The sequence below is a fragment of the Triturus cristatus genome, chromosome 12, assembly GCF_964204655.1.
Source record: "Triturus cristatus chromosome 12, aTriCri1.1, whole genome shotgun sequence".
Lineage (NCBI taxonomy): Eukaryota > Metazoa > Chordata > Amphibia > Caudata > Salamandridae > Triturus > Triturus cristatus.
The window spans coordinates 629,859,497-629,883,345 of NC_140595.1; positions in this window are offsets into that span (position 1 = coordinate 629,859,497).

Below are 23,849 nucleotides of genomic sequence, written 5' to 3' on the forward strand. Positions count from 1 at the left end.
GGTAGAGCTTGGAGGATAGCTTAGCCATTTCCAACTGAGCAGTAGTAGTGAACGTGTTCTCCAGCAAAGGACCTTAAAAGAAATGTAGTGCCTCTAATCAGAGTTGAAAAAGTGTAGAAGGATGGTCAAGTAGACAGTGGTAAAAATGTCTTGCGCTCCCAATTAGGCCTTTATAGAAGTGGAGCAATGTTGACAGACTGGTAGTGCAGCTGCATTAAACAACAGCTTGTAGATGAGAGCTAAGCACTGGTGTAGTGCCATCATAAGACCAGGAAAGCCATGGGAATCAAATGAAGAATATGGCACCAATAAATGACAGTATACAAAGCCGTGGAACACCTGAGAGTCCACGAAGAGTGTGTGAAAGTTACTAGGTGTATCAGAAACTGTATTAAAGTTAGGGGTGGGCATAATTCACAAGCGAAATTACCTGAAAATTCCACCAGATTGCACATTATTACATGAGAAGTGTAATTCTGAAAAGAAATTGCCTTTTTTTAGTACAAAAATGCCCCCTTCAATTCAAAATGGGTGCAAGAATGAAATTTGCACTAAGAAGCAACAGAACATAAATCATGCTTGCTGAATGTGCTCTTGAGGTAGGATTTTTACCCAACTTACTCGCGGCATATAGCGATATTTGCTTAGCGCATAATGCACCCTTGCATCGAAAATGAATGCGAGGATGCATTTTGCACTAAGAAATAGTGCTAAATGCATAAAAACTCGAATCGCAAGCATGAGCAGCTGCTTGCTCTCCCTAAATGTGCTCTTGCTGTATAATTTGCCCCACCAAATTACTCGTATCTACATAAGCAGAAGTAATTGTGTAATTATCTGTAATTCTGTGTCAAAGATTAACACAGAATTACCGAAATTGCTCTGATTATTCATTTGTAATTGAAACTCTGCCCAGTCCTGCTTGAAGCCACACAAGAGTACATACCTAAGGTCATCTAGTTATTGTCTTTAAAACAGTAGCAAGACACCAACCGTGTTCTTGAAGATCCTGAATCCAGAGCCTCTGATTTTGGGCATTAACATTGTACATCTCCATATCTTTTGATACTGGCTAGCTTGGGACCATTTTAAGCAAAAAAAAAGACATTGTGGTTTGGAATCCATCTGCCGGGAACCCTAACATCTGCAAAATACATATAAAATCATTAAAGTCCCATGCTCTAACCAAATTTACTTCAGGCTTAGAAAATATGTGTTTGCATGCTTCATCTAGTGGCAAGCAAAGTTGCAAAGTCTTCTAAATTGCAACTCTGTAAATAAGGTGCTGTTTGGGAAACTTCTTCATTCTCAATGCATATTTAGTGTAGCTTTTTGTTTATAGTTACAGTTAAGTATGCAGTGGAGTGTAGCATCGAGAGGCGAGGCAGAGCTGAGCTCTGGGTCAGGCTTGGCCATGTTGGAAACATTTTTACCATCAAGAGGGACAAGACTAGGCTAGTGCCGCTTGACAGCCACCTCAGTCACCTCCAATGGGCTGCCTTGCTCCCACACCACCAAAATCCTCAGCACTCACCCATCCTCACCCACCACTCTCACAAGCTTCTTGATCCATGCAGCTTCCTGTGCTGGCCTGTGTAATGCCCCACCACCTCAAACAATCATCAGATGACTTTGTGGGGAACCCAGACCCAATCATTTAAAGCAGTGAAGTCCCAAAGTAAACAGAAATAGCAGTCAATGGAGTTCTTAGATCAGCTTGGGTTGCATGGAGGTGAACACATACTCTTTTATAATGTTTAGAGTCTTTTCTAAACTTCTACCATGTTTCCCTCTTTGTGAAGAAAGAAACACCCTGAGAAAGATGTCTGTTCTTTAAGGTGTGCTTGCAATCTTGCATGTGTGTAGTTTCCCAAATAACCTTGGAAGGATCACAAAGTTGTTGACACCACATACTCTCCCCTTATTTATTCATCTCTTCTGACCACCCGTGATACATAGATTGCACCTCCTGTGTTTTCTCATTAATCAGTGTCGTCGCTTTGTCATCATGAGGGGGTCATATTGTATTCTGGTGCCTACTTCCAGCCACATCCTGAAGGGTGAAGATACCAGAAGTTGATTATGTTCCGTCTTTCAGCACCATTACGGAAAAACTCAGCTTTCAAATAGCTTTCTGAATCTGGCTCCGCAACTGCTAGGACCCACACGCATTGCCTAACTTGTGCTCTCATTTTCAGGCACCAGGACTTATTTTTCTTCATCAGTCTTTCACCCAGAGCAAGAGAGAGAAAGGTATAAAAGGAAGAAAGGAGGAGAAAGTAAAAGACAGAAAAACAGTGACAACTGCAGAAAACTGGGATGTTAAAGCACTTGCGAGAGTAAAGTAAATAACAGGACAGGAAGCGTGGTGGAAGAAAACGCATGAGGTGAAATTATAACTAGGTAGTCTTGGTATTCGGGAATCCCGGAATTTGGAATTACTACAGTCAGGAGCCTAGGAAAAGTTATCTTTGGTTTTTTAACAACAAATTTATGCCGGGGTTGCCATTACAAGTTAGCAGAGTTTAGTGCATATGGGGCCGTATTACATAAAGTGCACGGGCATTTGCATCCACTATGCCCGCCCTCGGTGCACTTTGGTATTACAGAAGGGGTCGCAAACACTTGTGCCGCCCCTTCTATAAAACCGATTGTGCTGGCGCACATAAAGCAGCAGCGCTATCTGCAGGGGGTGTTCCCACTTTTGCATGGGGGCGTGCAAATGTGGGAATCTCTTTGTCTCTGCACCTGCGCCGTATTAAAAACACGGGCGCAGAGGCAAAAGGCTGTCAGGAGGTGCCCTGACAGTGCTGCACCTAAAAGGCACCCCCTGACAGCAGCCCTCTGAAGGGGGTAAAGGGGTCCTATGTACCCCCCCAGACATCCCCTTGTAGGCTTGTGCAGTCACTGACTGCGCCCGCCTATAAGGGGATCTCTAATCCCCCTTCAAAGTGCAGGTGGGTGCAGCCTGCAAAAGTGAAAACACAGAGTGGCTTTAACCCCTTCGCCGCGGCGGGAATTCCGCCGCGGCGCTGGGGGGTGCGGGGGGGCAGCGCGGTGGCGCTGTGCTCATGACGGAGCCGCTCCGTCATGAGCCACGGTTGAGCTGTGCTCATGACGGAACGGTTCCGTCATGACTCCGCCCAGTTGCGTTGTCCCCCCGCACAGGCGGGGAAACAGCGCCGCGTGGGCGGAGTGGCCGCCAACGGTCGTGGCATGACGGAACCGTTCCGTCATGAGCACACGGCAACCGTGGCTCATGACGGAACGGTTCCGTCATGAGCGGGGAAGGGGTTAAAGCAGCTGCTCCATTTTTCACAGGAATGCACTGCCCTTTGGGCAGCCCGAATTCACGGCTGCCCTGGGGGCAGCTCATACATAGTAATAGGGCACGTTTTAATTGTTGGCGCCTGGCGCATCGCACCTTTACAGTAATACGGCCCCTGTTAATTGCGGCTATGATAAAGTCGTTGTCCCTGACACATTTCTCAAGTCAAACCTCCCACTATACAAAAGAGGAAAAGGACAAGGTAAATAGAGTTGTTTTTATCCCGGAAAGTACCAAAATCTGCATGTTATGCCCCATTAAGGGCAGAATACTTAATAAATGCCATTCATCACAACAGTTAAATTCCAAACCCCAGGACATTGTTTTTTAATGGTCTGAATAATATCAACTCCTTCTCCCTGGCACTTGTACACTACAGCCCAAAGAGACACTACTATGGGACCTGCTTGGAGGTTAGTAGGAGACATAAGCTGCTTATAGATGTTTTGACAAGCGTTTGCATATGAAAGGGTGGTGGAGCAGGGTGGGGGCAATCTAGTCAAATGTCAAGCAGAACGACTGACTAACTCAGCATTGCTGACATTTCAGTGTCCTACCATTCTGTCTAAAAATGCCCCAGTGCCTTGTAACTCATTACCCCCTGTCCATTTTGTGTTTCTTCATCGCACCCTTGTTCTACAAATTATAATGTATTCTTGTGATGTTTGAGGATTAATAATTTTTGGTGTTACCAAAAATCTCTGTAATTGCCCTTAAAAACTATAAAAAATCTGCGATTTCCAGTTCTTCTCCTAATTCCCAGGACTGTTTGGGGGAAATATGTATTTGCACAGTTCTTTTTCGCACATTTGTTTCTCACTTTTTTTTTTAACACATTTTATTGATTTTGCAATTTAAACAGAAAACAGGGCCTGTTAGGCCAATATGTTCCAGAAAATGACAAATTAATTTACAAAGGAAAATTCAAATGTCTGCATGCACATACCCTCCCCCCACCTGACATCCATCGATAAAACACAAAAGAAATCTGCATGCGACAATCAGTGTCACCTACTCGCTCTGTCTGCCCTCAACCCATAAATGCCCGGATTTCATCAACAATCAATTGATACCTGGGACGAACATGTTCTAATTCTATGCCCCGGTAATCCACTCATACCTGCCATATCTTGGGGTGCTTCTGGGGGCAACCCCTTGCTTTATATACTGCAACTTCCAAACCCATACACAGGTCCATTCCTTTCTTCCAAACTGCCAGAGACAGGTGAGTCGTAGCCTTCCACTCCGGTGCTATGTCCCGCTTAGGGACAGCTCCACACCATTTGAATAAATGTGCCTTCCCCAGTGCCACACCGAAGACAGGTCAGAGAGGCGATCACATCCATGAGCCAGAGTCTATGGCATGTAAAATATACCCTGTGGAGATACTTAAGCTGGATTAGCCTGAACTGGACAGCCACTGAGCCATTCGAGGCACCTCCAGTGCCTCCATCCAATCCTCTTTCTCAAGAACCCCAACATCTGCCTCCCACGCAGCACTGAGGGCACGAAACATATTAGGGTGATTGGAGATAAGTGTTTGATAGATCTCTGCAACTTTATCATTACCCAGGTGTTCTGCTTGGGTTTTCGGATCAGATAGAACCCGCTCATCAGAGCCTCACTAACCCAGCCAGAACGTTACCCCCTCCCTAGAACCTATTTACAATCCTGCAACCACATATATCTACCACCTAAGGACAGGGGATTCCTACTATGCATACCAAAACCTCTTATAATCGGCGGCCTCGCGATCCCATACGGATCCAGACCTCTCTGCCCATACGACAGTATCACAAGTGGCGGCCTCGCGATCCCCTATGAATCCAGACCTCTCTGCCCATACGACAGTATCACAAGTGGCGGCCTCGCGATTCCATACGAATCCAGACCTCTCTACCCAGACGGCAGTCTCAGCACAATCGGCGGCCTCGCGATCCCATACGGATCCAGACCTCTCTGCCCATACGACAGTATCACAAGTGGCGGCCTCGCGGTCCCATACGAACCCAGACCTCTCTACCCAGACGGCAGTCTCAGCACAATCGGCGGCCTCGCGATCCCATACGGATCCAGACCTCTCTGCCCATACGACAGTATCACAAGTGGCGGCCTCGCGGTCCCATACGAACCCAGACCTCTCTACCCAGACGGCAGTCTCAGCACAATCGGCGGCCTCGCGATCCCATACGGATCCAGACCTCTCTGCCCATACGACAGTATCACAAGTGGCGGCCTCGCGATCCTATACGAATCCAGACCTCTCTACCTAGACGGCAGTCTCATACGACAGTTCATCCTATGATCACCATAACATACAAAAAGGGAATCAGTCTCACTATTCATCAGATCACACAAGGATTGCCAGTTCAAGCATAGCCTGTTCTCAGGTTCGAGGGGCTCCTCTTTCCCTTATTCAGTTACCACTTACCTGATCAGGGTTAACATCTGTTCATGTAGCCGCAGCTGACTAGAAGAATAGGTTACCCTCTTATACAAGAACACGCAGCACATGTTGGTTCACTACAAACTGGATACTTTATTACTCATTACATACACAATCACATAACATTACGATATAACACATAACCTGCAAAGAAAAGTGAAAGATTAAGTTGTACACTCTAATAAGAAAGGGTCGACATCACCTTAGTAGTATGTAGCCTGCACTCAGTGGTCATCTAGGCTCCCTTCTCGTCTGTGCCTCGGCTCGCCTGGAATCACCCTTCTCCGAGTCACTGGGACCTCTTCCTTATCGGCTACTCTCTCCTCTCTGGCTATTCTGCTAGGAAAGCATCTGTCTCTCGGTTCTTCTCCGCCTTCAAGATGGCGTCTGTCTTCCCTGGAATAAGTAGTAGCTTTACTGCTAACGGCTAGATGCCGCCTACGGACTGAACATGTAACTGCCTCAGACTTTCACTAATATAGAGGTGCGTTTCCTCATGGAAAATTCCGGCCTGTAACCTGCCGCCCACCAAATTCTTGTACCTCCCCGTACCAAGGACACGTTCCCAGCCGGCCGGCCTGATGTAGTGTCTTCGGCATGAAGAAAAATACAATCCTTCGATAAGGGCCGGCCTGAACCGGTTCTCTCCAAGCGAATAACACCTCATAACTAAAACATTACATTTGACCTAGAAGCATCCCAAGCTGCCGGAGCAGAAAGAAAGATGGAGTCTCTCCCGTTTGAGGCCTACCAGGCCTGAATTCAGCACAGCTCCATGAAATACCCTCACTACAGGACAGGTTATCCCTAATACTAACGAATCTATCCCCTAGGCTATGTGTGCGAGCCCTGATCTATGGGGAAGAGCACAGAATCATGTCGAAGTGCCTAGTAAATAGGCTCCATTCACTACTCTAACCCTTAGACTTGAATGGTAAGAGACTGAAGTCACATTTAATCATCTTTTCCTCACAAGAAGGCCGGGAAAATCGAGCAGAACATTTCACCCTTGACTTCAGTCTATTATACATTCATTAAACGGAACTAATATCTGTGGAAGAATAATATGAAACAAGACTAACTGATCTATGTCTAGTACCAGGTGTGCAGAATTGAAGTAGTGAAGGAATACACTGAATAAAGCAACAAATAGAAATCAAAATGCCGATAGTAATCAGAATACCTCCTAATATTTGACGTAACATATGCAAATTAGGTAACCAATTAAAGAGCCAGTCAAACCAGCCCTGGTCAATGTGTTTTCTAACTTCTTCTGTCAAGTCATGTAATTTATCAATGTGAGCTTGAATGGATTTTGTATGATCCGACAAGTTAAAACAACAAAGACCCTCAAAATCAGAACAATCGTGTCCATGTTTAAGCAAAAGATAATCAATGGCCGCTCGATTTTGCAAGATAGCCCTTCGTTCACCCTGGGCGTCTAATAGCATGTCAGACAGGACTGTAGAAGTATGATTGATGGATTTTACCATCCAGCAGGCCATTTTCCCAATAGATTTGGCATTATAAACTGCCAAAGCAGGAACACCAACAATTGAAATAGCCAGGCTAAGGTATTCAGACTTGGAATATAAATGCAAAGATGAGTCACAATCCTCCTGTAACCTCACTGTATCTCGAATCACACGAGAGTTGGCATTCGGATGTGATGAAAACATGAGCAAGCTCAGTCTAGTAATGGCACAAGGGCCTCCAGAAATATTTGCGGGTATATATGGCCAGGAAGTATTACCACATGAGAAAAGCCATCCGGCAGGCAGTAACATCGTGCGATAGTGACTGGGGGTAACTACCATACTCTTGCAAGTCATGTTATTCTGAACAGAAGTACATGTTTTCGGTGTCCTTTGAAGGCACAAAGTTCGTTCATGAGCGGTGAATGAAGTGGCACCTTTCAATCTTAAACGCATACATTCAGAAATCACCCTAGGATCACAAGTAAGGAAAAAACATAAATCACCCTGTGTGATATTATAGGTAACTATTTGAGACTGGATGGGCGGTATCGGGTCTGACAGTACAGTACACAAGGGGCAATACTCATGGGCAGCGAAATCGCCCAGAAGAACATTGGGGCGAGCATTTGATATATTAAAAATATGAGTCAAAGTCTCCAATGAAGCAGGGACAGCAACTAAACAAGTTGCCAGAATGTCCGTCACCGATCTCATCGGTGTCAAGCAGAAATGAGGGGCTTTAGTCACTTGCTTGGCCAATGTAATCCAAAAGTTCGGCGACGAATCCCACGCAGCGAAGGAACGCGACACTCGGGTTCTCAACTCAGCCCGGGTTGATGGGATCCCTCCTCTCTCGTCGTACCAGCCCAAAAGGAGTCCAACGCAGACACATCCTGCAGCAACAGTCCAAAGAATGATCTGAAAGAGAATCAAATATAGGCATTATTCATTCTCGTAAGTAACATTTGTCAGCCGGGACTGCTTCCCAGCTATCTTTCCCTGGTCTCATAACTAAAATGGTGTTGTCTTGACCGGTTGCAATCACTTCTGCTTGTTCAGGGGGATTCTTAGGCGACTGCACCCAAACTCTGGCCCCAGGATTATCTGTGGAGCCAAAACCTTTCTGGCCTCGTACAGTTAGCAACGTTGGGGCAGTGCCTTTTGTCATCTCACCACTGAAGACAGGCATTATTAGCAATTGAGCCACTCGGTCAGTTTGATGTATCAGTAAGTCAACCTCACTGCTATTCAGCAGGAGCACCTTAATCTCTCCCTGATAATCACTATCAATTATTCCTCCAAGCACCTGAATGCCTTTTACAGCCAGCCCCGATCTAGGGGCGATTAATCCGAAATTTCCAGTTGGTATATGAACACCAACACCAGTTTCAATGATGACTCGATCCTTACTTTTTATAACGGTGTCATCCATGGCATGCAGGTCTAAACCTGCCGACCCTGGGGTCGCTCTACATGGAGCCAAAGCTCCGGGAGTAATCTCCCAGTACATCACGGTATCTCTGATTTCATTGGGCTTAGCATCAACATTCGGAGGAAACAAACGCATAAGTGGGGATTCAGCATTTAGAAAAGGACGGTTATTTAAAATCAATAACGCTTGAGGCAAAAAGTCTCGCCAATTCTTATACTTGTCATCTGTTAATTTGCGCAATTGGTCTTTCAGCAGGCCATTCAACCTCTCCACAAGACCCGAGGCCTGTGGATAATATGGTATATGAAACACCCATTCAATATTGTTTTCCACACAGAATTCCTGTACCAATCTTCCACGAAAATGGGATGCATTATCAGATTGAATTTGGAATGGCACACCATAATACATCATAATCAATTCCAATGTTTTAATAGTATTCAATTGGGTAGCTTGCTTACAGGGAAGGGCCACCAACAGGCCACTGTATGTATCAACAATGGTGCAAACATATTGACAATTCCTACTCATAGGAAGTGGACCAATGTAATCAATCTGCCAAATTTGAGCGGGCAATTTCCCGCGATGTAAATGACCTTTAACAATTTGGGGCACTTTGCGCTGCCTGATATGCTGACAAATGGGACAATGTAGAATAACATTTTTGATTAAATCTAGGGGAATATAAATTCCTCGATCAGCAGCCCACCTGCTAGTGGCTTTCTCTCCAAAGTGTCCTGCTTTCTGGTGGGCCCTTTTCGCCAATCCCGCAATATCAGACTCTTGCGTGTCCACCACTGCCTCAGCAATTTTAGATTTCTCATCTGCAATATTATGAAAGAATTTGTCAAGAGAGTCTATAGGGGTATGAGCATCCACATGGAAGATTGTAACAGTACTCTGTGGGAGCATTTCCCAAATCTCCTGCCATAATTCTTTTCCCCACAGTTCTTTTGAATGGATTTTCCAACTATGGGAATGCCAAGTCGGTAACCAAACTGCCAGTCCATTGGCAGTAGACCAAGAATCGGTAAAAATATGACATGTGCCAGGTAACTCTTGTTTCAGAACTTGATAAACAGCATAGAGTTCAGCAAATTGACTGCTCTTACCCTCACCAGTTGTACTCAGCAATTTTTGTGTGATCGGATTATAGGACACTGCCTTCCAATGCCGTTTCGTCCCTATGAACCTTGCTGAACCATCCGTAAACCAGACATGGTTTCTGTCCTCTGCGGACAAATCATCAAAAGGTTTACCCCACTTAACAGGAGACTCCTGTACTAAAGGTACGGAACATTCACTCTCAGTCTCAGTTGATGGCGCCCGAGCCACCTGCTCATGCAAAGATGCAACTCCTTTTTGTCCCACACGTGCCCTGTCTTGTATATACCATTTCCATTTAACCACACTCGCCTCTTGAGCGTGTCCAATTCGGTGAGTTTTCGGTGAACTCATAACCCACTGCATGATAGGAATTTCAGGTCGCAAAACTATATCATGTCCCAAAGTCAATTGCTCGGTATCCACCAGAGCCCAAAAACATGCAAGTAACTGTTTCTCAAAAGGTGTATAACGCTCACCAGCATCAGGTAACTTTTTAGTCCAGAAACCTAACGGTACTCTACTCTTGCCTTGTTTCTGCCACAAACTCCAATTCGCATAAAGGCCTTGTACAGACACATTCAAATCCACCTCACCATCACATACAGGCCATAAATCCAGAGCATGCTGAATTGCTTCTTTTGCCAGACTAAACGCATCTTGCTGTGGTTTACCCCATTCAAATGCATTCTTTTTACGAGTGACCTGGTACAAAGGGGCCAATATTTGACTCAAATGAGGAATATGCTGGCGCCAAAAACCAAACAAACCAATGAAGCTTTGGGCTTCTTTCCTATTTCTCGGAACTGCAAAATCAAGAATTTTCTGTTTAACCTGAGGGATCACTTCTCGGTGCCCTTCATGCCAATTAATACCCAAAAATTTCACAGCCTGGGACGGACCTTGTAATTTATCCGGGTTGATTTCCCAACCTTTCTCACGCAAGCACTCAATGACTCTATCCAATTGAGTCTGAACTTCCTCTTGTGATTCGCCTTGGATCAAAATATCATCAATATAGTGACATATCTGAATTTGCGGATGAACCGGTACCTCAGCCAGATGCTCTGCCACCAGCCTGTGACATATCGTAGGACTATGCACATAGCCCTGGGGAAGACTTCTAAACGTCATCTGACGGCCGTTCCACGTAAAACTGAATTGTTCCTGACACTCAGGGGCAATCGGAATCGAAAAGAAAGCATTAGCAATATCAATGGACGCATACCATGTACCTGGATGTTTTTGGATTCTTTCAATTAGGGTAATAACATCCGGTACTGCAACAGTCAAAGAGGGTGTGTGTCTATTCAATTCTCGATAATCAACAGTCATGCGCCAAGAATTATCACTCTTACGTACAGGCCAAACAGGATTATTCCAAGCAGAAGTAACTGGGGTTATAACTCCTGCATCCACCAACTCCTGAATAGTGGTACTAATCTCTTCATGACCACCTGGAATACGATACTGCTTCTGACGAACCACTTTTGTCGCCTGGGGAACTTTTATGGGGGGCATTCTTAAACGACCAACCCGTACAGGCCTGGACGATATATAATGTTTAGTTCCAAATTGGTAACATCCATCATCTAAGTGCAAAGTCATTCCTTTCAAAATATCAATTCCAATTATGAATTCTAAGAGTGGCACCACTAATACAGAGTATTCTTTTCTAGGAATTCTACCTATTCTCATTTCAAGTAAAGTTTGAACTGCGGGAGTTTCCTTTCCACCTAATCCGTTAATTGTAAAAGGCTGACCTTTAAACTTCTTTGATTTTCCATGAATAAGAGTGGCCTCCGCTCCTGTATCTACCAATGCTCGGGCCCTTTGGATATTACGATGTCTCCAATAAATATCAATATCTACATAGGGTCTATTATCTCTGTGAGCCCATCTGTGTACTGGAGCTTGACCTATTTCCTAGTCATCTTTACTGCGTTCTGTGTACCAGGATAAATCAGGATAAAGACTCTCACGTTTCCCAGGTATCGATACCTCCTGTTCATATCCATCTCCATTACGAAATGGATTCCTGTTCTCTGCATTGTACTGCGGGTTTCGATCGGCCAATATGTGTCGATCCTCTCTCCTTCTCAACTCAGGGGATTTATCCCTATCATCTCTACGTCTGCTGTTAACATAATCATCTCTCCCCCTCTCTCTTTCCCCCTCTCTCTCCCTGTCTCTCTCACGACGGGGGGACAAATCACGTACATAACGTCGATCATCACGACGATCAGAGCGCCCACGGCGGTCGTCATCACCGCTACCGTCAGAAAAACCACGATCACACTCAGTTGTCCGAACACGCCGGGCACCCTCCTTTCGATCCAAGCCACGTTTGCGAAACATTTCCCACAAACGAGAAGTAGTCTCACCATCAATGTCCTCCTTCCGCACACCATCGGCCATAAGACCAAAAAACATATCACGTCTAGTAAGTTTATTGTCACCAGGAGTACGAGTGTCAGGCCGGGACTGCCGTTCAGGTTTAAACCACTCACCCAACTCACCGAGTCGGCGTACCGATTCCAGCACCACAGATAACATGTTACCAGTCTGATTAATCAATAAAGTCATCATGACCTGCTTATAAGCAACAGGGGAAGAACGAATAATACGATTCCGCACAGAAGATGTCAAGAAACCATCAAGCAACCTGTCGGCAGTATTCAGAAAAATTGCCGTTTTCATCACCTCCTCTTTGAGACGTTGTGCAGCATCGCGCAAAGTATACCACGGTTTGTCATTCACAGGCCAGTCAGACTCAGTAGGATATTTTTGATTACAACCCTCAGTCGCCAATTGAAGCAAAGAAATTTGACCACCAGCATTAAAGTTACGAAAATGATCCTGTACAGTAGAATCCGAACTCAAGGAACAAAACTTCAAACAATCACCAGCATCCAACATAATGCCAGCAGCGCCCAGTTCATAAAGGCGCACCATCCATGTGAGTAAGGTTTCACCAGCTCGCTGCCGAAATCGCTGCAAAATATCACTAATTTCTTGTTGAGTAAAATCCTCCAAAGAGTCTAAAGCAATACCATTCGGAGCACCGGGAGCCTGCTGCACCTTCCGCCGAAAAACTGGATGCACCGAGACCGCGGGACGAGCATCACAAGGAGCTCGACCAGTACACGTAGAGGAACAATCAGTGGAAGAAGCATCGACCCCGCTCGAAGGACGAGCGCAATCACGGGGTGCACCATCAGAGGCGCAAGAAGCAGACTTACAATCACGGCCGGAGCGAGAGGACTCGCGCCTGGCAGATTCCTCACCCGAGGAAGGAGAATCACTCGAGTTCCAGATATTACCATCCCATTCATCAGGATTCCAATCCAGTCCGGCTTTCGCCACGACCAGACGCACCTTTCGCGTCGAAACCCGACCACGCCGATTCTTGTATTTATAACGAGCAATTCGCACAGCCGCCCTCTCGGCAATAGTTTGGTACGTCTCAAGTTTATCAGCAAGCAACTTATTTTAACATCGCAACAAAGTATGAGCATTCTGAATCTCAACAAAGTTCGCTTCCAAATCCTTATGCAAGTTCTGTAACTTCAACAACCTCTCATGCAGAATTCTGTACGCAGACAGAACAATCCAACCTCTGCGCCCCAAAACGGGAAGCTCATCACCCTTAGATACCGGCGCCTTCTGTAAACAAGTAATCACATTAGCCGGCTCCGCCAGCTCCAAAAAAGAATTCCAATTCTCACTCAAACCAGTAGAATCAGCCCACTCACGGGCTAAGGCTTCATAAGGCGTTGAATCCCAGCCGGGAATATCAACGGGCAACTTAAAAGTAGATTTCGACTTTCTAGAAAACATCTCGGAAAAGAAAGAAAAAGAGAAAAAGAGAAAGAAGAGAGAAAAAAAAAAGAAAAAACTACACACACAATTATATACAAATAATATACAAACGAAACCACGCACGCGCCGAAAGCAAACACGATACAACCACAACGCACACAGGTTTCGTAAACGGTTCGTGACGCCAAATGTTCTGCTTGGGTTTTCGGATCAGATAGAACCCGCTCATCAGAGCCTCACTAACCCAGCCAGAACGTTACCCCCTCCCTAGAACCTATTTACAATCCTGCAATCACATATATCTACCACCTAAGGACAGGGGATTCCTACTATGCATACCAAAACCTCTTATAATCGGCGGCCTCGCGATCCCATACGGATCCAGACCTCTCTGCCCATACGACAGTATCACAAGTGGCGGCCTCGCGATCCCCTATGAATCCAGACCTCTCTGCCCATACGACAGTATCACAAGTGGCGGCCTCGCGATTCCATACGAATCCAGACCTCTCTACCCAGACGGCAGTCTCAGCACAATCGGCGGCCTCGCGATCCCATACGGATCCAGACCTCTCTGCCCATACGACAGTATCCCAAGTGGCGGCCTCGCGGTCCCATACGAACCCAGACCTCTCTACCCAGACGGCAGTCTCAGCACAATCGGCGGCCTCGCGATCCCATACGGATCCAGACCTCTCTGCCCATACGACAGTATCACAAGTGGCGGCCTCGCGGTCCCATACGAACCCAGACCTCTCTACCCAGACGGCAGTCTCAGCACAATCGGCGGCCTCGCGATCCCATACGGATCCAGACCTCTCTGCCCATACGACAGTATCACAAGTGGCGGCCTCGCGATCCTATACGAATCCAGACCTCTCTACCTAGACGGCAGTCTCATACGACAGTTCATCCTATGATCACCATAACATACAAAAAGGGAATCAGTCTCACTATTCATCAGATCACACAAGGATTGCCAGTTCAAGCATAGCCTGTTCTCAGGTTCGAGGGGCTCCTCTTTCCCTTATTCAGTTACCACTTACCTGATCAGGGTTAACATCTGTTCATGTAGCCGCAGCTGACTAGAAGAATAGGTTACCCTCTTATACAAGAACACGCAGCACATGTTGGTTCACTACAAACTGGATACTTTATTACTCATTACATACACAATCACATAACATTACGATATAACACATAACCTGCAAAGAAAAGTGAAAGATTAAGTTGTACACTCTAATAAGAAAGGGTCGACATCACCTTAGTAGTATGTAGCCTGCACTCAGTGGTCATCTAGGTTCCCTTCTCGTCTGTGCCTCGGCTCGCCTGGAATCACCCTTCTCCGAGTCACTGGGACCTCTTCCTTATCGGCTACTCTCTCCTCTCTGGCTATTCTGCTAGAAAAGCATCTGTCTCTCGGTTCTTCTCCGCCTTCAAGATGGCTTCTGTCTTCCCTGGAATAAGTAGTAGCTTTACTGCTAACGGCTAGATGCCGCCTACGGACTGAACATGTAACTGCCTCAGACTTTCACTAATATAGAGGTGCGTTTCCTCATGGAAAATTCCGGCCTGTAACCTGCCGCCCACCAAATTCTTGTACCTCCCCGTACCAAGGACACGTTCCCAGCCGGCCGGCCTGATGTAGTGTCTTCGGCATGAAGAAAAATACAATCCTTCGATAAGGGCCGGCCTGAACCGGTTCTCTCCAAGCGAATAACACCTCATAACTAAAACATTACATTTGACCTAGAAGCATCCCAAGCTGCCGGAGCAGAAAGAAAGATGGAGTCTCTCCCGTTTGAGGCCTACCAGGCCTGAATTCAGCACAGCTCCATGAAATACCCTCACTACAGGACAGGTTATCCCTAATACTAACGAATCTATCCCCTAGGCTATGTGTGCGAGCCCTGATCTATGGGGAAGAGCACAGAATCATGTCGAAGTGCCTAGTAAATAGGCTCCATTCACTACTCTAACCCTTAGACTTGAATGGTAAGAGACTGAAGTCACATTTAATCATCTTTTCCTCACAAGAAGGCCGGGAAAATCGAGCAGAACACCAGGTCACCAATAAGAAGTTTGCCCTCAAACGGACTGAATTTGGGGAGGTAATCCAGAGCATTAATATAGGTGGTCAACTCATGGCGGAATTGAAGGTACATATGAAACTGGCTATGGTGGAGTTGACATTCCATTTGGAGAGTCTGAAACGACTTTAAGACTGTTCCATGCATAACATACCCCAGGGAAGAAATCCCGATGAGGTCCCACTTATGGAAACCCTCCAGTGCAGCTACTTGCGAAAGCAGACAATACCTCCATAGAGGCGTCCATTTAATCAACTTGCCCCACCAGCCCATCTGCCAGAGGGAGGAGCACCAGAGATTAAGATCCACCCTCGTCACCGGGGGAAGATCTCTCCAACCGCTGCCACGATACAGATAAGAGAGAATATGGGTGCCCCCCATTGCCCACCTTTCAGACGCATAAGGGAGGCTGCCCTGGACATCATACCACCAGTCACTTATAATCAAAAGATGGGATGCACAATAATATGATTCAATATCCGCTACAGCGATTCCCCTACAATATGTGGACTGGAAACATTTACTCAGAGCAATATGAGGAGTCCCCCCTTCTCAAAAAAGAAGCGGTAAGGATGGAGTTCAATTTACCGAAACACTGTTTACCTCACAAGCAACCACAAGTGCTTTACATTAATGAATTCTTTGCCATTACGTCATTGACTCGTATTTATTATAATGAAAAAATATGTAAATTAAAGTGAGAAGCTTCTAAACATTAATTTTGGAAGATTAAGAAAGCATACTTTCCACCACAAATGCCATAATTCTGTTGTCATGTGCAAGTCAAGTGACAGTTCAGTTTGTGTATGTACCAAATAAAATGTCTATTATTATTAGTGGTAGTGGTAGTGGTGGTAGTAGTAGTAGTAGTAGTACCAGCAGCAGTAGCAGTAGTAGTAGTGTTTATAGTACCACAATTAATGGAGTGTCCCTATAGCCTATCAGTTCATATAGGAGCGAGAGTTTCGCATTTGTAGGGTGCACACTCTATGCAGAATGGATTCTAGGCGCTACCAAACCTGTCATTAAAGAAACCATGGCGTCTCCATCCACTGATGAACCCAAAGTAAAACTTGAAGTATGTCTCATAAATTTTCAGAGGTTTGGCTTTCAACTATCAATTATTAATTATTTCAGTTTTTGTGTTTTCGATTCAAGTCAAGGCTGAATAGCTTGTGTTTTCTTCAAATCATTTTCACCTTGATGTTGGACCTTAGCTGCCAGTTTTGGATCTAGAGGATGTGTTAACTACTATAGTTTACACACAAAAATCTTTGGGCTTTTGGCTGGATGCTCTTCTATGAAGACACACATTGCCAAAAGACTTGTGCTGGTCTAATTCCATCTTACACTTCATTGACAGACTCCTCCCTTTGTCGCTATACACCTCAATCGCTTTGTTCCTATCTTATCAAAGTGGGGTAATGTTTGCCCTGTTGATACAATTTACCAACTTAAAGTTTATGCATTTAATTCTAGGGTCCCTGAAACATGCTGAGTGCTCACGTATCATGTACTCCCTCCATTCATTGAATTTCACTGCTCTAATTCCATTAACTTGACATTTAAAGCTTTGTATCCCCCCAAAAGGATTCCCTTGCTATTAAATGGTATGTAGAGGGGAATTAATATTTTATTAGCTAAAACAACTAGATAAATTAATTAATTAAAAACTAACATATGTTGCATGGCTCTCCCAATAATATATACGTTAAATGCAAATTAGGCCTAATTGTATCAGAAATAAGAGATGCACTCACTCTTCCTACTATGTATGTGTAAGGCATAGGCCTAGAGAATTAATACTTTGAATGGTAATGATGACTAACAGAGTGAGTGAAATCTCCATATTAGTTTTTTAACTGCGGTTTGACATTAGCAGCGCCATAAAAAAAAACAGAAACACTGCATAGCAGAAAACTTCCATTCTGCTATCTAGAAGGCTACATGTAATTGTTTAACGCTGCAATGCCATCTGGCCCTGAACAGAACACATTAGAAGCTCCTATAGTTTTATTTTTATTTTTATCCCCTCTCTTCTTTCTTTTCCTCTCTCTGCTCCCTCTTATTCCCTTCTCTATCTTTTGTAAAAATAAAATATATAAAGAAATATTCTTTGTTCTTTTTACTGTATTCCACCATTTGATTTGTACTTCTTTATTCCTTAATTCCTAAGGAATTGCTTGACTAAATAGTTACTCAGCTCTGTAATATATCTAATTGTTATATTCTTTTTGACGGGAACTCGGAAACCCACCCACCCCCACAGACCACGCCTGCAACCTCAGCATCATACTCGACTCCTCACTCACCATAAACTGCCAGATCAACGCTGTGTCCTCCATATGCTTCAACACCCTCCGCATACTCCACAAGACCTTTAAATGGATCCCCCCGACTCCAGGAAGACCGTCTCCCACGCACTCATCACCAGCAGGCCGGACTACGGAAATGCGCTCTACGCCGGAATCAACAAAACACTACTTCGTAAACTCCAGACTGTCCAGAACGCCTCAGCCAGGCTCGTCCTCAGTATCCCAAGACATGACCACATCACCCAGCACCTCTGTGACCTCCACTGGCCCCCGTCGAAAAGAGAATAACCTTCAAACTGCTCATAAACGCCTACAAAGCCCTACATGACACCAGACCCCAATACCTCAATTAAAGAATATCCTTCCTCACCCCCAAGAGAAACCCCCGCTCTGCCGACCTAGCCCTAGCCAAGGTCCCCTGCATACACAGAGAGAACGGGAGGCTGATCCTTCTCCTACATCACGACCAAGACCTGGAACAAACTCCCCCTCAGCATCAGACGAAGACCTACACTGCAAATATTTGGAAAGGACCTCAAGACCTGGCTCTTCGGATGACCTTGGAGCTCCCCCCCCCAGGCATCTTGAGACATTCCCAAAATTTGACGTGAGGATCCATGTCACCCTCAAATATGTCATGAAATGACAGATTTGCATTTCACTTAATTACCTGTGGTTGTGCATAATTTAGCGTCATTATACAAAAGTAAATTATGAAATTTCGCACACCCCTACTGATAACCAATATATACAGGTAGGGGTTAGACTCATTTATTACAACAGGTAGTGAAGTGCGATGTAAAATAATATGAGATTCTCTAATGTTCATCTAATTCTACATAATAACTGGTGGGATTACCATAATAACTGCCATTCTTGTGACATATGAGGCTTACAAACAGATTGTACATATGAAAAATAACCTTCTTTATTAAAACACTATTAGCTGTTGTGTCAAATATTTTAGAGCCACTGTTGAAAGTTCATGCATCTAGATATAACCCCTGCGAAAAAGAGTTTCTCTGGTAGAGTTGTCTGACTCATAACACCTTGAATCTAGATACGCGTAAGTCGTCATAGGGAAGCGTGAGAGATACCTACCTGTCTTTTTGTCTTTTTTATGAAGGGGTTTGACACGCATTACCCGTTGGGTCTAAGACGATCCAATAGTGTGTGCCCCCTGCCCCGTCTAAATAGAGAGGGTCACGATAAACCGTTATGCCACAGGTAGTACGACAGCAGCCAGAAGTAGGTTCGTGGCCAGGTTACAAATTCTGTATGCAAAAACAAAAAAGATTCTTATGCTGCTACTCAATGTTTTGTAATAGGTAATCCATCACCTTACGTTCAGCATCTTATTTATTTCAATTAGAACAAAACAAATACTTTTTCTCTACATTGAATCATTTCTAGAGACTCGCTTCATTGTGTTTGAATACGTTTGCATTTTCAGTCTTCATGTGCTTGTTGATTGAAGAGTGTCTAATATTGTGTTTTTTCAACCTCTTTTATTAACACACAAAAATGCTGTACATACAAAGAGCATCACAATTGCATCATCAATCCTTTTTTGATTTAAATTGACTACATCCTTTAACAAATCAAAAAATCTGATCAGAGGTGATCATGTGGTACCCTGCATCCCCCCTAGAGTCCTCGATATGTCTGCCATGCCTTCCAAATGTTTTCCCCTTTTTTGGGACATCCTCTACTTTGATAAATTGTTAGTTCCGCTTGCCAACACCAGTCCATATCCTTTTCCCATTCCTCCAGTGTCGGGGTGTTAATCGCCCCCCATTTCTTTGCCACATTGTGCTTAGCGATCACTGCGGCAAACACCAACCATTGCTTTACGTGTCTAGTCCAGTCTTCATTTGCCTCTGTGACTAGGAGGAACCATTTGCTTTCCAATGGGACTTCCATGCCCACTATTTGCGACATTGCCCCGGCTGTCTTTATCCAAAATTCCTGTAGGCTCGGGCACTCCAAAAGCAGATGGTAAAAGGAGCCCTCCGACCCACAGCCCCTCTGACAATTCCCGTTTTCACTCCTCCCCATTTTATATAACACTGACCTAGGGTAATACACTCTGTGTAGCACTTTAAGCTGTATGAGTCGGCATCCTGCCCGAATCGCTACCTCTCTTGGGCCCTGTAGCACTTACAACCATTGCTCGTCATCCAGAGTACCAATATCTTGTTCCCATGCCTGTCTCTCTGTGTTCATGGGATCCGGGGCATTGTTGAGTATCTTTTGTAGAATAGGGATATTGTCTTTTCCCGTATCTGCGCTATCAGTATCCTATCCGCTAGCAGTGCGGCCTCTTTTAGTGTTTCTCCTACAGTAATGTGTTTTCCTAGTGCGTGTCCTAATTGCATGTATTTCATCCATTCCCCCTGCCCCATCTTGTATTCTCTTTGCAGCTCCTCAAATGTGATACATGCTCCTCCTCTCCAAATGTCTCCTAGTGTCTCGATCCCCAGCAGCTCCCACTTAGTGAGGCCATCTAGGCTACATACCTCCTTCAAGAAGTTTCCTGCCCAGAGTGGAGTCATACCTGTGAGTTTCATCTCCCACCCCAGGTTCTTCGTGGCCGCTTTCCACACCCCCACCACTGTTCTTTTGTGTGCTGGGAGGGGCTTATCCATTTGGTTCCTGTAGTGTAATGCCTGCGAGCCTGGTGCGCCCATAGACAGTCTGTCCACCCTATATGCTGGTTCTGCTCTATCCTCGAAAAGACAGGCGTTAACATTCATCAGCTGTGAGGCCCAATAGTAACTGCGGATATCATGCACCGCCAGTCCTCCCTCAAAGACCCCTCTCTGGAGCTTGCATAGTGCTATATGTGGGGCCGCCCGCTCCACAGTAATGCCCTAAGTTCTGAACCCACCCTCCGGAAGAAGGTGGGGGAAACCTCAAATAGTGAGTTTTGCAAGATATATACAGAAACGTGGGAGGGACGTAATTTTGAACAATGCCGCCCGGCCCATCTATGTCAGTGGGAGCGTGTGCCAGTGCTTCGCATCAGTGATGAGTCTGTCTAACTGTTGCCCAAGATTCTGATTATGGAACTCGTTTGTATCCTGTGTGATATAGATTCCTAAATATTTGAAACCTTCCTCTTGCACCGGTACTGTGCATCTAGATGTTAGATTGGGGGGTACTCCGGAGAGCGAAAACAGCAGTGATTTATCCCAATTGATTTGATACCCTGAGTATTCACCATATATACAAAAGATCTGTAGAATGCGATCAATTGATTGCCACCGTTTCTTCACGTATAACAGAATATCATCTGCATAGAGAGATGTGAGATCTTCCCACTTGTCTCCTACCTGGATCCCTCAGATCAACGGGTCCTGCCACACCCACGCCGCTAGGGGCTCCAGGGCTAATGCAAAGGGGATAGGGGATAGTGGGCAACCCTGCCTGGTTCCCCTTTGCAAGGTAAATGTACGAGACACTGTTGTATTTACCCTCACCCGAGCCAGGGGTTGATTAAATAGGAGTTTAATCCAGGCGATAAATTTGGGGCCTATGTCGCAATGCCGCAATGCTCCAAGACGGTACAAAAGGGGGTGGTGATGGACGGAGCATCAGAACCAATCAAACACTCACACCCAGTCAACAGATCTGGGTTTGATCCATCACCGTTCTTTAGCCCACTCTGCCACCCCAGTTCAGACATGGCCATATGCAAATCAGTCTGACCCTGTGCCTCATGGGAACAGTTCAGCCCGAACTGCCAAGCCATGCCTTCCCTGGACCGGAAACAAGCTTCCTAGGACCGGTTTCTGGCATTTCAGCCGTCTTCAGCCAGGCTTGCTTGAATCCAGTGGCAAAGTGAGCAAGGGACTCACGTCTGAGCATACCCTGCCAACTTATGGTGAACAAAGCAGTACAAAAGGGGGTGGTGATGGACGGAGCATCAGAACCAATCAAACACTCACACCCAGTCAACAGATCTGTGTTTGATCCATCACCGTTCTTTAGCCCACTCTGCCACCCCAGTTCAGACATGGCCATATGCAAATCAGTCTGACCCTGTGCCTCATGGGAACAGTCCAGCCCGAACTGCCAAGCCATGCCTTCCCTGGACCGGAAACAAGCTTCCTAGGACTGGTTTCTGGCATTTCAGCCGTCTTCAGCCAGGCTTGATTGAATCCAGTGCTCTGACACTATCTTCCGCTGGGTCTCTGAGTTCTTTCTGTCGGAGTCAGAGAAGGTGTCTATCTTTATCAGTTTGGTTGTCCTTTCCAACTGTCTGAGCCTCAAGATGGACTTTTTCTTTTTTGTGAGCGACACTTTTAATATGTTTTTCTTTCCCAATGTTACCTGTTCTGGCCTGTGCTCGATCTCTGACAGCTTTAAAGGCCTCCCAAAGGGTCACTGTCCCCAGATTCTCGTCAAAGTACTGCTCCGCCCCTGCCTATATTTCTTTGCTAAAATAATCGTCCTTAACGTACCATGATTTGATTCTTGACGGAAGCGTATAGTCCTTCCCTGGACCTGCTAACTTCACTTCTAAAGGGGAACGGTCAGATATACCCCTGTGTTGCCTCTCTGAATTCGACTAGCACCGAGACTTGTGTTATAATATATTCTAGTCTTGAGAGGCTACTGGCCCCTGCTGAAAGATGTGTGTATTGTTTCGTGTCAGGGCTTTGATGTCTCCAAATATCCCCCAGGCTCAGTGCCTCAAGGAACCCACTAAGCTGGCCTCTCTGTCACGTGGCGCTCATGCCTGTTGGGATCCTGCTCAGTACATCGAGTTCCGTCGAGACTATATCATTGATGTCCCCCTCAGGACCAGTCTATCCTCTGGCAGCTGTAGTAGAGTCTTGCCCAGTATGTCTAGAGTGGTCGGCTGTAACCCTGGTGGCAAGTAAACCGAGTAGAGATTGAGTCTCTCCACCTCCCACACCCCACTGAATGTCAGGTATCTACCTAAGTCATCCATCCACAAGTTATGTTCTAAGAACAGGCACAAGCGTTTAATCAGAATCCCTACTCCACTGGAACCCGAGGTGTAGCCTGCATGCGCCCTAAGAATGTAACCATATCTATCTAAAGCCTTACAATGATTACCTAAGACGTGTGTCTCCTGCAGGAAATGACATCTGGAGTATGGCGTTTAATAAACAGTAACACTGTTGATCTTTTCAACTTCCCATTTAGTCCATTGACATTCCATGACCAGATCTTAATCGAGGACTGTGTTTGTCTATGGCTCCCCATCTGTGTGTCTGTTCATTATACATTTCTTAATATCTATATGGGTTCCCCTTACTACTTCTCTTCTATTCTCGCTCATGTGGTATAGTTCTAAACTAACATAACTATCTCCATTTCTCCTTCCCCACTGCCCCTCCCCAACCCTACTACCCTGCTTCTTAGGTTAAGGAAACCTCAACTCTCCAACTCGCAGAGCGCCTGTTGCCCCAATACAACAAACATTACAATTCCAGCTATTAGATTAGGGGGGGTGGTCGATCTAGCTGGACCAATAAAGAGTTTGGTTATAGTTCGTTCCTCCCCGTCCAAGCCCATGTCCATTGATTGTCCCTGGCATACCTTAGTTCAAAGTCGCTGCCGACCTAATTCTCCTATGTATCGCCACAATCCTGATAGTTCCAAGCCCCCTTCAGCTGTTTTTTGACTGGTCCCTTGCATTTCCATCTTACCTCCGCACCAAACCCTCTCTTCACTCATTCGGGTCTACCCCTTTATTGGCTGGATCTGCAGGACTTGATGTTGCACGCTGACCTTGTTCTGTCTCTGGCTCCCTCCTCCTGTTCGTTGATCCCGTTCTACGAGTGGTGCCTCGATCTTGT